The sequence below is a fragment of the Giraffa tippelskirchi genome, chromosome 14 (genome assembly GCF_054371585.1).
Source record: "Giraffa tippelskirchi isolate mGirTip1 chromosome 14, T2T-mGirTip1v1.2.pri, whole genome shotgun sequence".
In the NCBI taxonomy this organism is placed as follows: domain Eukaryota; kingdom Metazoa; phylum Chordata; class Mammalia; order Artiodactyla; family Giraffidae; genus Giraffa; species Giraffa tippelskirchi.
Window position 1 is genome coordinate 21,819,218 of NC_137288.1, and position 15,682 is coordinate 21,834,899.

General features: G+C 46.0%; 1 long non-coding RNA gene across 1 annotated transcript in view; it reads right to left on the minus strand.

Moving 5' to 3' along the window:
• Positions 1 to 12,761, minus strand: part of LOC145534656 (uncharacterized) — a 68,788-nt gene extending 56,027 nt beyond the window's left edge. The window contains exon 1 of the long non-coding RNA XR_014074850.1: positions 12,472 to 12,761. This is a non-coding gene — a long non-coding RNA (uncharacterized LOC145534656). The remainder of the gene's footprint in view (positions 1 to 12,471) is intronic.
• Between the last annotated feature and the right edge of the window lie 2,921 nt (positions 12,762 to 15,682).

Here is a 15,682-nt window from a genome sequence, read left to right on the forward strand (position 1 = left end):
AAATGAGGCTGTGTGATGGGCCTGATGTAGTCTGACAGGTGTCCTCCTAGGAAGAGGCGATCTGGACACACAGAGATGCCCCAGCAACACGGACGTGCACAGAGAAAGGACTGCCAGGACCCAGCGAGGAGGCGGCCTCTGCAAGCCAGGAGAGAGGCCTCACCAAGACCTTGGCCTCGAACGCCCAGCCTCCAGAATGGTGAGATAAGGTCTGTGTGCAAGCCACCCACTCTGTGGGCTTTTGTTACAGCAGCCCTAGCAAACTGATACACGTCCCTTGACAGGTAAAGTATGCCGGGCCTTGTCCCAACTACAGCAGTCTTCAGAAATTCACCGAGACCTTGATATAAACCTTGTGTATTTATACTGCAGCCCAGTGTCCTCAGGGGCCCCCGAGAAGCAAGGGTCTGAGCCCCTCCGCCTTCTTCCAAGACCACAGAAAAGGGGCACCACACGCAGTCACCCAGGGCGGGCATCCAGATCACCCACAGGCCAGAACCGGGACCACCGTGTGGCCCTCAGCTGACTCTGCGGAAGTCAGGGCCGGGGGCCACTTGGGTCTGCAGGGCCGTCCCTCGGGGCTCACACCTGCTCCCCAAGCTCTGGCTGCCGGCGCCAAGCTGCTGCCCCCCACGATGCCTCAGCATCCCCCAGCCATCGTGGTTCAGAAACACTTCCTCCCATCCCGATCTCTAATCCTCTAACAGCCTTTATTATCATGAGCCCTGGTTTCTGAGTCTTTCTCTCCCTCCTCTCTGCTGTAAAGACACAAAGCATCCTGGGCTATTCCATTATCCGGTTTGTGTCTCTGTGCATGGCTCATGTTAAGGAAAACACCTGGTCCTTTGCCTCTTTCCTGTCCTCATTAAGAGGACGGTTTATCAGCATCTTTGCTGAAATGTGCTTCACAGACATGCAAACCCCACTTAGGGAGCCAGCATCCACACTCTGAAACGCAGTGAGGAGGGGCTGGTCCCTTCCGAACAGCAGCAGCGTCTCGAGTCAGCTCTGCGATTACCACGTGCAGCTCTCGACCCAGACAAAAGAAGCATTTCTGCATTCTCCTGTCACCTCCAGAAAAGAGAAGATGCATAGACAAAGTCATGCTAAACGCACAATCTTTCTGGGTAAATATATGGATGAAGATCAGTGGAATTTATTAGATATGAATTCTTGGTATCTATCCATGTAAATTGTGCCACCTATGCTTATAACAAAGAAAGTTAGGTCCTTTTCTCAACTTTTGATAATTACATTTAAAAATAAGAGAAGAGCAAACCACAACTACCAACACGTTGGGATATTACATAAGTCAACCCTACAGGAAATCAACGCTGAATGCTCACTGGAAGGACTGATGCTGAAGCTGAAACTCTAATACTTTGGCCACCTGATGCGAAGAACTGACTCATTGGAAAAGACCCCGATGCTGGGAAAGATTGAAGGCGGGAGGAGAAGGGGACGACAGAGGATGAGATGGTTGGATGGCATCACTGACTCAATGGACATGAGTTTCAGCAAGCTCCGGGAGATGGTGAAGGACAGGGAGGCCTGGCGTGCTGCAGTCCATGGGGTCTCAAAGAGTCGGACATGACTGAGTGACTGACCAACTGGATACAATTAATTGCTCAGGTTAGCAGCGAATATGAGTAAGAGAGCTAGTCAAACACCAGTACTTCTCAGACGTTATGCTGAGAACCAGAGCTGATGAGACATGGCGTTGCCTTCAGGAAGTTCACCGTGTCATGGCCAAGACAGATGAACTTGTAACAGCAGCTCATGCTCTACCGAGCAGAGAAGCATCTCATCCAGACCCAGAGAGGAGGAAGCTGGAGTGGGGAAGGGCGGGTGAAACAGTCGCAGAATACTTCCTGGAGTACAGGGTCACTGAGGCTGAGTCTCAATGTAGAGGAGTTGGCTAAGCAGAAAAGAGGACAGAGAAAAGGGCAAACATGCCATCCAAGCAGAAAAAGGGCTTCCCGAGAAATGTATTTCTATGAGCGACACACAGCTTGTGTTAGATGACATTTTCAAGTATAAAGCGGTGCATCTATTCTTCACAACTCAGTCCTAGTCTTGAATCTCCACTGAGATATTGCCTGAAAAACTCAGATCTACATGCACACTAAAAATTGTGTTATCTGGGCTTCCTCTCTGGCTCAGTAGTAAAGACTCTGCCTTTCAATGCAGGGGACATGGGTTTGATCCCTGGGTTGGGAAGATCCTCTGGAGAAGGAAATGGGCAACCCACTCCAGTATTCTTGTCTGGGAAATCCCAGGGACAGAGGAGCCTGGCTGGGCAACAATCCATGGGGTTGCAAAAGAGCTGGACTCGACTTAGCATCTAAACAACAATGATAACAGACACAACAAGCATATCAGAAGTTGAATTAAAATTCTAAATAAGTTGGTATACAGCAACCAAAGTACTTCCCACAGCACCTCTTTCTAGCATGACAATATTCATGTTTCTGACATTCCTAAATGCCACATCCATACAAGATACACTGGCAAGAAAATTGTTAATTAGCCAACTCAAATTTTATTCTAATTTCAGCAGAAGAGGGCAAATTATTCATCAAATAAATTTATTATACTCCTTATCACCTCTGATTTTCAAATATCAGCATTTAAGTTAACATAGTTAATCACAGCCTTTTTCCTTGCTTCCATTCAGCTAGATGCCTTTTGGATCATATTCTAAAGCAAAGAAAACTTTTAGGTTAGAGGTTCCAATAAAAAGTCCTACTTCTAATAAAAGCTATTTGTGTATAAAATATTTTGGAAAGAATATAGAAGAGACAGAACTAAAAGGAGAAAAAGGAAAGAACAGATGACAAAGATGACTGTGATTCAAGTTCAAATTAAAGAATAAAGCCGGTATAAAATAAAAAGAAGACAGAAAAAAAGACAGGAAGCCTGGGTGTCACCAAAGAAATCAGATGATAGAATCATAAAGTAAAATGGACCTGGAGAAAATGGAGATTTAAAAACCATCATTATATTTGATTTATATAATCCAGTTAAACTGCCTGTTAGAAAAACATCTGGTGTACATCCAGCTACAATCTTTCTGTAGCTACTCTCTTTTCAGAAGATTTATTTGCAACAGTGCTGTATGGTTAAAAATCCACAACAAAGGTGCATGCAAGTAGTGTAACTATTTTCCTAGCTCCGAATTCTGAAAAATTCTCTTTCTCTTCTTCTGGAAGAGCAGAAAGGTCTTGGATATTTTTCAATAGTAAAAATTAAATATTTATTAAGGGAAATCAAAGTAAATATACATTTAATCTTCAAAGGCAACCCATGGCATATTACATATCTTTTTTTTTTAAGATTACTCACTTTTCTGGCCTTGAAAGAATGTAATATAATAATTAAAGTACGTGTGTTTTCATAGAAGAAGTTCTAGTCATGGTACAATGTACTTTCAATTTTACTAATGAAATAAAATCACAAAACATTAACAAGCAGTCTAGTCTGGACTTCCCAGGTGGCTCTAGTGGTAAAGAATACACCTGCCAGTGCAGGAGAGGGTTCAATTCCTGGGTCGAGAAAATCCCTTGGAGGAGGAAATGGCAACCCACTCCAGTATTCTTGCCTGGAGAATCCCATGGACAGAGGAGCCTGGTGGGCTACAGTCCATGGGGTCACAAAGAGTCAGACACGACAGGATACACACACACTCTTGTAACCTATGTATAGGAATGCACCAGAGCCTTCCTCCTTGTATGGACATCTCTTTCCTGGCTTTAATGTAATGAACACTTTTGTGATTGTTGCCGGTATTGAAATGTCAATTCAACATCTATCTATTACCATTTAAAAGTCTTGAAATATAAGCAAACATTTTATGACCAAAATACAGGCAAACACAACAAAATTCAAATTGCCTTCGCTCACTTAATTAAAATTGTTTGTAATTCGTCCACTTCCTCTCTTACCACCTTACAGACAAGAACATGTCATTCACTCAAGTTGATCCAAGAACAAGTTCTTGGACCTGACACACAGTAGGGCTTCAACAAGTGGCTGTTGTACCAATTTGAACCCGGATCCATGAAAACTGCTTTCTTAGCTTTCTATATTTTATCTATTCATGCGTTGCTATGGACTGAATGTTTACGTCCTCCCAGAATTCATATATTGGGATTTTCCTGTGGTTGAAAAACTGCCTTGCAATGCAGGGAACACAGGTTCGATCCCTAGTCGGGGAACTAAGATCCCACATGCCACAGAGCAACTAAGCCCGTGCGCTGCAATTACTGAGCCCACGCGCTGGATCAATAAACACTAAAACCATGGTGCTAATACAAAGGTAGCAAAGTGAGTGGCAAAAACAAATTTTTAATTCAAATGCTAAAATCAAGTCCCCAGTGTGATGGTGTAAGGAGGTGAGGGTTTAGGTAGCGGTTTAGTCATGATTTAGTCACGAGGGTGGAGCCCTCGTGAACGGGATCCCTGTCTCTATGAAAGGGATCCCAGAGCTCCCTCACTTGCCTCTTCTGTCTTGTCAGGACACAGAGAGAAGACTGCGTCTACCAAGAACCAAGAAGAGGGTCCTCACCAGATGCTGAATTTTCAGAAGCCTTAATCTTGGACATCCAGCCTACAGAATTTTGAGAAATGTCTGCGGTTAAAGGCACCAGTCTGTGGTTATTTTTGTTATAGCAGTGGACAATGAATCAAGTCCACTCGATTTTATGTGGTCCTCAGCTGTTTAATCATCAGCATTTATTATCACTTACAGATTTTTTTGTGTTTTAAAAGCCTGGTATTTTAGTTGAGATGAGGCCAAAACTATTTTTTCTTTTAATTTATTTTTAATTGAAGGATAATTGCTTTACAATATTGGTTTGATTTCTGCCATAAAAAGACACATGTACCCCAGAGTTCATTGCAGCACTTTTTACAATACCTAGGGCACGGAGGCCAAAAATATTTTGAAGTGAGAATAGAAGAATCGCTTCTGAAACCAAAGTGTACACATGATGGTCGATCAGAGCGCACACATACAAGCTGAAAAAGAACCGGTCATCAATTGCAAGAGCAGACGTTACCCTAATTATATAGTTACCTGTTTCAATCCTAAAATTGAAAAAGTGCAGTGAATCCTTTATGCAGTGGATGGTCTACACTGCAAACACAGAAAAACATCTTGCAGAAACGGGCTTTCGTGGACGGCGCTCTTCCCAGCCCAGCCCCAGAGAAAAGTCCATGCCGGCAGACGACGAGCGCTCCGGTGACCCCAGCAAAGCAACCCCTTTGGTGGAAACGCGGGTGACAAACATGTAAAGCATCTAAGTTCCTTTGCTCCAAATCCGCGCTTACTTATACACCTTTTGATTAAGTCTTTATGTTTCCACTGTTAGTCAACTGACAGCCTGATTCCATAGAAATCGGGCTTTATAAACCCGGCTCATGAACTTGACCGAGTGTCAGCTCTGGTCTCGGGATGCCGACACGCGGAGATCTCTGGCTCCGTCTTAATTTCGCAACAATGAGTCCCGGCCAGTCACGCACTTAAGGGCTCGGCCGGACGGGTCCCCGGTGGCGCCCTCTGGTGGCTGTTCTTTGAAGCGCCTGCTCATCCAACCTAATCACGTCCCACGGAAATAAAAATACCTATTTTATGTCCTGTTTTACCAATTGACCCCTAGAATTTTAGAAGGCTTGGATATTACACAGGGGGACGTCACTGAGGGGTAATTGGTGCGTTCCCCAGGCCAGCTGGCAATCTTTCCAAGCGATGTCCACTCCGCTGTCCCGCGAGCGGGATTAACCACGGCGGGGCTCGTGACATCATCGCCCAGGACTGCTCCCTGCTTAGTGCCAGGGTCCCCTGGCGGCCAGGAATGCTCCTGGGGCACGTCCTACAAACCTGAGTGTCAAGGTGGCCTCTCGGACACTTTGGAAAGGCAGGCAGACAGCTGCGAGGGTGGGGGAGTGGGGGTCCTGCGGGCAAGCTGCCCTCCAGAAGGGTGCGATCTGGGCCCTCTCGCTGCCTCCCCGCTGCTGACTGTGGCACCTCGTAGGCCCTGGCAGGTCCCCCTTACAGACCCTACCCACCCGCTCCCAGGAGCCCCTTCCTGGCTGGGAGCGGCTGCACGCAACACTTTGGGACATCCACCACCCAACCCTGACCCCACAGGTGTGGGGGCAGCCTGGCCATGGGACTAAGAGTCCCCCAGGTAGCTGAGCTGCGCGGCGCAGTTGGGAGCCACAGCCGGCAGGACCGCCGTGTCTTCTTAGGCAGTCAAGTTTACCCAGATCATTGCGACACCGAAGGCTGTCCGAGCCTCGCTTTCACCTTGGACAGTGGCTTTACCTTTCAGACCTAAAACAGCTCTGCAGAGACAGGCTGAGGCCTTCGGTCCCCTGTCTCAACTCTGAAAGCCGGCCGCCCACCCTGAGAAATCCCTGGGGAGATGGGCACAGTGAGATGAGTTAGGAGAGGCAGGAACGAGGCCTCGGCCCCCAGAAAGCTGAACGGTTGGAGGCATCAGAGAAGAGCAGGCATTCCGTGGGGAAGCTGGGAAGGCAATTCTGGTGCCCGGGGGATCTTCAGCCCAGAAAACCAAGTCCAAGTCCAGTAAGAGGCTCTGTGGGTGTCAGGCATGGCCTCATATTCAAAACAGTGCCTGAAACACGGTCCAGCCCTTCCCGGTCTGGGGTCTCTGGCTCCTTCCGGCACCACTGGCTGACAAGGAAACCACAGGAGGGACAGACAGAGATGTAAAGTTTGCCCTGTGTTTCAAAGCCCTAATTTAAAAAAAAAATGTGACCTCTATGTCCATTATCCTGCACAAAGCCCCCCTTCTTTGGCAGGTAGAGTGGCTCTGCAATACTGGGGACATATTTATACTAAAAAAAACTATTCTTACAAAACTAAATATACTCCTACCAGATCATCCAGTAATTACACTTCCTTGGCATTTATTCAAAGGAGTTGAGAACATGTCCACCCAAAAATCTTCACATGGGCGCTTATGGGAGCTTTATTCATAACTGCTAAAACTTGGAAGCAACCAAGATGTCCTTCAGCACATGAATGGATTAGTAAACTGGTACAGCTAGACAATGGAATATTGTTCAGCAATGAAAAGAAATGAGTTGAGAAGCCATAAAAAGACAAGGAGGAAACTTAACTATATATTACTAAGTGAAAGACACCAATATGAAAAAGCTAAATAGCATATCGTTCCACCTGTATGGCAACCTAGAAAGGGCAAAACTGCGGAAAATAAAAAAACATCACTGGCTGCCAGGAGTTTGCGGGGAAGAGGGATGAATAGATGGAGCACAGAGGATGTTTAAGGCAATGAAAATACTCTGAATGATACTACGATTGTGGATGCAGGTCATTATACATTTGTCAAACCCCACAGAATGTAAAACACCAAGAATGAACCCTGAAGGAACTCTCCTACACTGCTGCTGGGAATGCAAATTGGTGCAGCCACTATGGAAAACAGCGTGGAGGCTCCTTAGAAAACTGAAACTAGAGCTACCATACGATCCAGAAATCCCACTCCTGGGCGTAGACCTGAACAAAACTCTAATTCAAAACATGCACGCACCCCTGCGTTCACAGCAGCACTGTTCACAACAGTGAACAATCGAAATGTCCATTGACAGATGAGTGGGTAAAGAAGATGTGGTACATATACACCATGGACTATTACTCAGCCATAAAAAAGAAAGAAATAATGCCATTTGCAACAACACAGGCGCAACCAAAGGTTATCATATTAAGTGAAGTAAGTCAGAAAAAGAAAGACAAATACCATATGATAGCACGTATATGTGGAATCTAAACTATGGCACAAATGAACCTATCTAGGAAACAGAAACCATCTCACAGACATAGAGAACAGACTTGTGGTTACCAACTGGGAGAGAGGTGAGGAAGGGAAGGACTGGGAGGCTGGGATTAGCAGATGCAAGCTACTTTATATAGAATAGCATACAGAACAGACAAACAAGGTCCTACTGTATCACACAGGAACTATATTCAATACCCTGTGATAAACCATAATGGAAAACAATATAAAAAAGAATGTCTATATATATATATATATATATATATATATATATATATATAAACTGAGACATTTTGCTGTACAGCAGATTGGCACAACATTGTAAATCAACTATACTCCAATTTAAAAAATAAAAATAAAATTTTTAAGAAAAGAGTGGTGGTGATGCTGTGTCCAGGGAGGTTCCTCCGTGGTACCCAGACTGCTGCTCTTTGAAGGATGCTGATGATGGGGGAGGCTGGGCGTGGGGGGTGGGGGCGGGGGAGACCCGTGCTTTCTGCTCCACTGTGCCCTGAACCCAAAACTGCCCCTAAAGTTCACTACAAGTGGGGGGAGAAGTATTCATTGTTGAGCTGAAATTCACTTTTAACAGGTTTCCTATCTTTTGATTTGCTGAGTCTCTCAATCCTGTTAGAAAAGCATAGACATTTCACATTATAAAAATCACAGTGAAGAGTCCCGTACACAGGGCATACAGTGAGCCTCCGCAGGTGTCCGACCATCACTCACCTGCTGAGACACCCTAGTTTTGTCGAGGGAAGGTTTAGATGGCTGGATACTCCCAGAACCGAACAACTTTACTTGCCACAACTTGGCTCCCTCTAATGCAGGGGACCCCAATTTCCGAGACCTAATGCCTGATGATCTGAGATGGAGGTGATGTAATAATAATAGAAATAAAGTGCATAATAAACGAAAGGCGCTTGAACCATCCCCAAAGCATCCCCCACCCCCGTCCATGGAAAAATGATCTTCTGCGAAACTGGTCCCTGGTGCCAAAAACGTGGGCTACGTACTGCTCTAATGAACGCCAGAATTGAAAAGAAATTTTTTACGTGAATGTCGAGTCTCTTAAACACTCTTTGTTTATATAAGGTTTACAGTGGATCACAGGCTTTTTTGTTTACATGTGCATGGTTTCAGTCACTTCATGGAAGCCCGTGAAATCAGAAACCGGGATTTCAAACATTTCACTGTTCCCCAGTATTCCCACGTGACATTCAAAAAATGTTCTCGATAAATGCTTGTTAAATTATTCTTCTCTTGTCTCAGATATTTTAAAAATAATACACCTGACCTTTAAGGCAACATGCTTTCTTTCCCTTAATAGGACTATTCCTTAGAAGATCATTTCCATAATATCAGTATAAATTTAATATTTTATTTATTCAAGCGGCCATCTCCACCAAACCCTGTAGAGCCAGGATTAGCATCTCTGTATTTCTGAAGCCACCTGTCAACACAGGGTTGAATAATTACATTTAGCAATCTATAACCTCGGGCAGTTCCAGTTGCTACAGCTTTGCCCAGACAGAGATTTCGGGTATCAGCACATCACCAAGATAACAATAAAGCTCATAAAACTGAACCTATTATCTGCCAAACACATCACTAGGTACCTGCATCTTGCAGAGAAGTCTATTATAGAGATTCCGACTCACATCACCCCCTCCCCATCCCACTACCTACCTCCAATTTTATTATTGACGGGAAGCGCCAACTGATGCTTGCCATCAGCTGTAATCGGCTGATCTGCCTGGGACAGATTTCATTTACTGACATAAAACATTCTCATTTTCTGCCTGCCTGGGTCAGGCACATGCCTGGGAGGTCACAGAGAGCAGTAATGCCCACCCCAGGGGGCTGACAGCACAGGTCACTGATTATAACTGGACATTGGAAATTCTTTGCTACACACACACACACACAAAAACCTATTATGAATATGAAGGGACTTTCAAGCTATTCATAGGCTTTCTTAGTTGCTTTTACTTAGAGGCTTTTCTCAAATCCAAAGCCAAGATAAAAGAGCTCAGCATAGCATTCATTTTTAATGACTCTCAAGCTAGAATGTAAATCCATGTTCAGTGTGTGTTAACTTTCATCAGGATTTTAACAACTGGCCTAAATCTTGCCTCTGCCCAAGATGGATGAATGTCCTCAGTACACATGATGATGCCAACGCTGCTGGGGCTGGGAGCTGCAGAGTTCCTCACAGCTGGTTGGAAATGGGGAAAAGCACAGGTAACTGTAATTCAGCAAAGGCGGGCTCTCCTTTCCTTGTGGCACCCACTTCCTAACCCTCCGAGCAAGAAGGAGACAGATGGGGCTTTCTTATTGATTCTCAGGGAACAGAGAAGCTCATTGGGGAGTCATTGCGCTGCCAATCAGGAAGAACAAGGACCCTACTTAGGATCCAGAGTTTTGGCCTCACCAGTGCCTCTGTAAAGAAAAATCTAGAAAACACATTTTGTTCTTCAGCGAAATGTGAGAATTCAGACTCAGCAAGGTCAACCATAAGTGGAATAATACACAGCAATGCCTAAGAATAAAAATCAAAGTTGGCCATCGAGATATATGCATTGGCAATTTCATGCTAGTCTAAAACACCCTCGGTCACAATGACACTTCTTACCATCAACGCCTTGGATATGACAGAACAGATTATTCACACCCATTCAATGAAGGAAACCATCAATGCCCCCTTCCGCATTTGCTAAGTCATCTTCTACTCTTTGCAACCCCATGGACTGCAGCATGCCAAGCTCCTCTATCCTTCACTATCTCCCAGGGTTTGCTCAAATTTATGTCCCGTGAGTCAGTGATGCTTTCTAACCATCTCATCTCAACCCTCTCCTTTGCCTTCAATCTTTCCCAGCATTAGGGCCTTTTCCAATGAGTCTGCTCTTGACATCAGATGACCCCTATGCTTGATGACAATCAATGTCATTCTTTGTGCCTTTGGAGAATGCCTACTGGTATATGAGGAAAATCCAAGAGGATAAAATATGTTATTATCAAAAAACAAATGAAAATTCCACATCCACTGTGCAGAAAGAAATCAGTCTATCCTCTGTGGCCCAAGCACACAGACTTGCTTTTAGATGCAATGTTCAGTGCCCACAAATAAAACGGAGCTTCCAGTTTCACGTCTGGCGCAGTAAACACTGCCTGCCTGTGAATCACCTGCTACGGGTATGAAGTGTCTCTCTGGTCTTTTCGCTTGTTCCAGTAAGTGCAGTGTGTGCCTTTTATGAATTCTCTGTGATCAAACTCAGAGGGTGTGACTCAGAGAACAGGATTGAACCGTGCTTGAAACCTGGGCCGCTGTGAAGATGGGGAAAGAGGTAAATTGGATACTTTGGCTGATAATTTAATTATGTTTAATTAATTAGCTTATGCTGGGAAAGATTGAAGGCAGGAGGAGAAGGGGATGACAGAGGATGAGATAGATGGTTGGATGGCATCACCGACTCAATGGACATGAGTTTGAGCAAGCTCTGGGAGATAGTGATGGACAGGGAAGCCTGGTGTGCTGCAGTCCAAGGGGTCTCAAAGAGTCGGACACGACTGAACAACTGAACAACAACAACAATTAGTTAGCGGGCTTCCCTGGTGGCTCAGACAGTAAAGAATCTGCCTGCAAGGCAGGAGACCCGGGTTCAACCCCCGGGTCAAGATCCCCTGGAGAAGGGAATGGCGACCCACTCCAGTATTCTTGCCTGGAGAATCCCATGGACAGAGTCCAAGGGGTTGCAAAGAGTCGGACACGATTCAGCAGCTAACACTTTCACTTTCCATTAATTAGCATCAGCCTTACACCCTCTCTCTCTCTGACATCCCTAACCTACACACGTGCAGTATAAGACCTAAAACAGAGACTCAATATTATGTGCTGTCTTGATACCTAGATCAAGCTGGCCTTGGATAGGCTAAGGTCAGCTTCCCTCCCCACTCCACCCCTACAGAAAGATTCCTGCCTGCATACATGGGCTGCCGCGCTTGCTCAGGGGTGAGGGGGGTGTCGGTCCCCTGCCAGCCCAGGGAAGGAGTCACACCAGCCGGTCACATCCTCCCAGGGCGCCCGGGGGCACTCACCCGCTGTGAGGACAGAGCCCGCCTCTCGCAGCCCCTCCCAGCTCACACTGTGCTGAGCTCGGCCGCCCTGTGGTCCACCTTGGCCTGCGGGCTCCTCTTCTAGGCTGTGTGTCCCCCGACCCTCTTCCTCGGGGGGAGTCCTTCCCTCAGCAACAGGGTGAGCCGGGGGTGATTAAAACAACTCAGTCCACAACTGGTCAACTCCCCAAAGTCCCCTCTAACTTTCGCCACATGAAATCTCAGTACCGTGAACCTCCCAGAGGGTCAAGGGTGATTCAGGCGCAGCTCCCTGCCCTCAGGCCACAGACACCTCTCTGACCCTCTGCCTTTTAACAAGAAACAGTAAGAAGAATGATTAGAGATCAATTTCCTCTTCTTAAGTGTCTCTATAGACAAATTCATGGGGAAAAAAACCATGTTCCCTCTGTTAAAAAAAAAAGTTCCAGGCCAGGGTCTCACTCCCCTTAGTGCGCCACTGAACAGTAATTTATTCTTCTTTGCTCTACTTTCAGGCTTCTAATGTTGATTTTAAGAATAACAATTCTCCCACCTTTGACCCGAATTATGTCCTCCTTTCCTCGCCTAGGAAAATCCTCCAGCTTCTTCCGTCGCAGCCATTAAATAACGAACACGTTACAGCGATGCTTCTGCTCACAGTCACCCCGTGGCTCAAGGGCGTATCTATAGGGATCCGCAGGGACGGCAGTTCGTCACATCGGGGGCCAGTTAGCCTCCACGCCCCCGACCACGCTCACTCTCCTCTAAGCAGAGACGTGACAGTCGCCGCCAGGCCGCCTTCCAGGGAGCGCGGCGCACCCCGAGAGCGGCCGCCGCGGGGCCAGCGGGAAACGCACCCCCGGATTCGCGTCCAGCAGCTGCGCGCTGGCCCGGCCCTCCTCAACGCATGTCGCTGCCCTGGGGACTCGGCCCCAGACCCTCCGGGTTCCCGCAAAGAAGGCAAGCTGAGGACGGACGTGATCTCCAACAGCCCTTAGAAAACTCGCCGCGGAGCGGCACCCACCGAAACGAATGCTGTGGCCGCCGATGTACGATTTCTCTTTCCGCTTCTCTGCTTATTCGTTTGGCGGCACTGGGTCTCAGCTGTGGCGTGCAAGATCTTTAACTGTGGCCTGTGGGATCTAGTTTCCTGACCAGGGACAGAACCCCTAAGAACTGGGCACACAGTCTTGGCCACTGGACCACCAGGGGAGTCCCCCTACTTTTCTTATTTAAACCAACACTGATTGCAGACCTACTACTTAGCCAGTCTTATCTCCGATGCTAAGGCCACAGCGGTGTGTAGGCTCCAGTCTCCTCCTCCCATCAGCTCCCAGGAGTGGGAGACAGAGGAAGGGAAGAAATGCAAATACCACTGAAAACAAGAGGTGAGCGGGTCAACCAAATGGGACACAGGCAGACAACGGAGTCTCACTCAGAGATGAAAATACATGAGCCACCAAGCCAGGACATGACATGCAGGAAATATCAATGCAAATTAATGAGTGGAAGAAGCCAATCTGACAAGGCTACATACTGCACGATGTCAGCTACATGACATTCTGGAAAAGACAAAACGATGCAGACAGTTACAGGATTGATGATTCTAGAGAACAGACTTGTGATCGCCAAGAGGAAGGTGGTGGGGGAGGGTGAAGTGGAGTTTGAGATTAGTAGGTGTAAACTATCACAAAGTAAGAGAGTTCCAGAAAAACATCTATTTCTGCTTTATTGACTATGCCAAAGCCTTTGACTGTGTGGATCACAATAAACTGTGGAAAATTCTTAAAGAGATGGGAATACCAGACCACCTGACCTGCCTCTTGAGAAACCTGTATGCAGGTCAGGAAGCAACAGTTAGAACAGGACATGGAACAACAGACTGGTTCCAAATAGGAAAAGGAGTACGTCAAGGCTGTATATTGTCACCCTGCTTATTTAACTTCTATGCAGAGTACATCATGAGAAACGCTGGGCTGGAAGAAGCACAAGCTGGAATCAAGATTGCTGGGAGAAATGTCAATAACTTCAGATATGCAGATGACACCACCCTTACGGCAGAAAGTGAAGAGGAACTAAAAAGCCTCTTGATGAAAGTGAAAGAGGAGAGTGAAAAAGTTGGCTTAAAGCTCAACATTCAGAAAACTAAGATCATGGCATCTGGTCCCATCACTTCATGGCAAATAGATGGGGAAACAGTGGAAACAGTGTCAGACTTTATTTTTTTGCGCTCCAAAATCACTGCTGATGGTGATTGTAGCCATGAAATTAAAAGACACTTACTCCTTGGAAGGAAAGTTATGACCAACCTAGATAGCATATTAAAAAGTAAAGACATTACTTTGCCAACAAAGGTCTGTCTAGTCAAGGCTATGGTTTTTCCAGTAGTCATGTATGGATGTGAGAGTTGGACTGTGAAGAAAGCTGAGCGCCGCAGAATTGATGCTTTTGAAGTGTGGTGTTGGAGAAGACTCTTGAGAGTCCCTTGGACTGCAAGGAGATTCAACCAGTCCATCCTAAAGGAGATCAGTTCTGGGTGTTCATTGGAAGGACTGATGTTGAAGCTGAACTCCAATACTTTGGCCACCTCATGCGAAGAGTTGACTCATTGGAAAAGACCCTGATGCTGGGAAGGATTGGGGGCAGGAGGAGAAGGGGACGATAGAGGTTGAGATGGTTGGATGGCATCACTGACTTGATGTACATGGCTTTGGGTGGACTCAGGGAGTTGGTGATGGACAGGGAGGCCTGGCGTGCTGCGATTCATGGGGTCGCAAAGAGTCGGACATGACTGAGCGACTGAACTGAACTGAACTGAAACTATCACATAAAGATAAACAACAAGGTTGCTGTACAGCACAGGGAAGAATATTCAAAATCCTGGGATAAACCATAATGGAAAAAATATGAAAAAGAATATATATGTATGTATAACTGAATCCTTTTGCCGCATAGTAGAAATTAACACAACATTGTAAATCAACTATACTTCAATAAAACAATTTTTTTTAAAAGGTGAATGATAGCCAAGAATTGGGGGAGGGGAGGGATGGCTGGCTGGAACAGAGGGCTTTTAGGGCAGTGAAACTCTTCTGTACAATGCTAGCACAAGGAGTGAACCTTAATGTAAACTAGAGACTTTATAAAAATGAACTGATACCCACTCATCAATTATAATCAACAGTGGACGATGTTACGAATAAGAGAAACTACAGGCAGGAGAGAAGAGAACGTGGGAAATCTACATTCTCTTTGCTCAGTTTAGCTGTAAACTGGAAGCTATTCTAAAAAAATAATATTAATTAACAATAAAAAACTGTATAGGAAAGACCAGTTTTAGTACCCAGTTTTACCACCAATTCTGTCAGTTAACAAAAACAAATAATGACAGTTTAGTGTTGTAAAGACATAAAGGCCCTTCATCTTCACAGTAACCTGTTCCTACGCCCAATTTGCAGATGACAAAACTGAGGCGGGGAAGCTGAACTGTTTGCCTAAACTTACAAAGTCTGCCCCTGGCTGGCCAGGGTCTGGCTGGATCCAGAACCTGGGTCCTTACCCACAATCTACTTACCGCCTCTTCCCTAGAGGAGGCCACATAAGTGCTTGAGAAAAGAAGGGAATACCTGGCCCCACCATGGGAAGGATGGGGAGTGGCACCCTTGAGCTCCTCCTGTGTTAGGGTCATTGCTATTTAGACAACAAAGGACTGGACATGGGCAGACTGCTGGAGTCCACACCCATCGTGTTCCAGGATAAAACAG